This window comes from Propithecus coquereli, unplaced genomic scaffold (genome assembly GCF_000956105.1).
Source record: "Propithecus coquereli isolate 6110/MARCELLA unplaced genomic scaffold, Pcoq_1.0 Scaffold33, whole genome shotgun sequence".
Lineage (NCBI taxonomy): Eukaryota > Metazoa > Chordata > Mammalia > Primates > Indriidae > Propithecus > Propithecus coquereli.
In genome coordinates, this window is record NW_012148952.1 from 9,016,429 (window position 1) to 9,018,665 (window position 2,237).

Consider the following 2,237-nt stretch of genomic DNA (forward strand, 5'->3'; position numbering starts at 1 on the left):
TGGCTCAATTGTTTCTTGGCAGCCACAGGTGGGGGAGGGGAAAGGGAGAAAAACTGTGACTGGAGGAAAGCTAGCACTCTGGTCATGTCCACCCCTCACTCTGGGAGGCTGCCCATCCAGAAGGTACATGTACTGGAGTCACATAGATCACCTGGGACTCAGTGGGCCCCTGTGACTCCTACAGTCTGGGTCAGAGTTGGGAAATGTCTATGTGGAAGTGAGAAAGATGAAACCTGAGGAGTTGAAGCCCTCTGGGGAGGACAAATGTGCACAGTGGGTGGAGAAGCAATATGGAACCTGCTTTCCTGGCTCAGGTCTGTGGAGATGGAAGGTGCTTCAAGGGGTCTGGGAACCTGGTGCCCTGTCCATAAGAAGCTCCCAGCTCACTGGCAGCAGCAGCCTTTGGGCTGTATGGGCAGAACATCTCTCCAGCAGCTTAGGAACCCACCAACTGTCACACAAATGAGGGAGGGAGAAACAAATTGCTCCACCTACCCTTTTCACTGGATTCCAAGCCTCTCAGTGTGATCTCTGCCAATACCTACCTTGCTCCCTCCTGTTCTGCTCCACAACTTCTTTTCATGGAATCTCCTGAAGATTCTGGCACCCTTCCCTCAGATCCACACCCAATCTCTGTTTGTCTGTTTGTTCATTTTTTCTCTTTCATCTAAAACTTCTCCTTGTTACTAAGACACTCTGACAGCTGGTGTCTCTGGTCAGCCATCTTGCTCACTCTCTTCCCTAGTTAAAAGTTTGCCAATTTTGTTCATCTTTTCAAAGAACTAACTTTTAGTTTTATTAATTTCCTCTACTGTTTTTCTATTTTCTATTTCATTAATTTTCACTGTATTTTTATTATTTGTTTCTTCTTGTTTGGATTTAGTTCTTGTTTTTCTAGTTTTTGAAACTGAGGGTTAGGTTATTGATTTAAGATCTTTCTTCTTTTATTTTTAATTTTAAAAAACATTTTCAGCCATTTTGTTTACAAGTGTACATTTAACACAATAAAATAAACACTGACATATTGAAGCCTACTTAATAGTAATGTAACAATATACATAGCTTTGATCATTACACTATTTTAAGCAAAAAACTACACTGAAAATTAATGCAGATAAAATTCTTTGTCATAATATTAAGAGATACATTTATAAATTGAAAATATGATTGCTTAAAATTGAAAAATGGAAATGAACTCATTTGGACGAAGTTTAACAGAATCTGAAAGGGGAGGTGTGGAAAGCTCTGACCCAAATGAGAACTTTCAGGTAAGAGAAGAAAAAAGTAGCATAATTTATCTTAAAGGATAGTAAGCAGTTTGTTTCTTCAGGTAAAAATATTCCCAGTGTTCTCAGGTTTTGCAGTAGAATTATGTCACCAAGCAGGAAAACTTTCCTGGTAAAGCTGCACTCTCAATTTTTTCTGCCTCCAAAATTATCCTTCTAGAAACACCAACAGCACTCTGATTTTTCTTAGTAGAAGATTCCAAAAAAGCTGCATTTCAAGATTCTGCCAAAGCATTTCCTTCTTCATAACTGATCACCTTTTCCATACAGGTCTTTTTTATTCCCAACTAACATAATAGATATCTGTACTTTCCCCACCATATCCAACAATTTGCCATAGATAACTTTAATCACTTCAAAATTTTGATTTATGTAACAGAATATGCAAGAATATAACCATTAATATCTATGGAATATGTCCAAAGAACTATGGAATATTCGTCTTGCCCAGCTATGTCTACAAGTTGAAGATGATATTCTTGTCCATTTACTGTGATCAACTTTGTGAAAGTGTTTCCTATGGCTGGATTGCAGGAGTCAACAAGTTGGCCTTCAACAAATTGAACTATCAGTTAAGATTTTGCAAAGACCAGTAGCCCGCAATCTTCCAGGATTTAGACTGTGGCATCTTGGTGGCATCCCCAGCCCCAACCCACCACATCAACCACAGCAGCAGCAGCTCCTAATATTGCAATTGGTAGTGGTGGTGCCAGGGGAAGGTGGCATACAGAGCAAGGGCATAGGTGGGTGTGGCTACCTCTTGCTGGCTTCTCTTTTTTTAAATATAGGGACTTACAGCTATACATTTTATTCATAGCACTACTTTCACAGCACCCCCTTTGTTTTAGTATGTTGTATTTTGTTTTAATTAATCTCAAAATCTTTTCTAATTTCCTTGGTGATTTCTTCTTTGACTCAATGATTATTTAGAGGTGTGTAGATTAATTTATG

At 39.0% G+C, this 2,237-nt stretch overlaps 1 pseudogene; it reads right to left on the reverse strand.

The window, feature by feature from the left end:
- Positions 1 to 1,369: 1,369 nt before the first annotated feature.
- LOC105815364 lies at positions 1,370 to 1,914 on the reverse strand (annotated as a pseudogene).
- Positions 1,915 to 2,237: the final 323 nt, after the last annotated feature.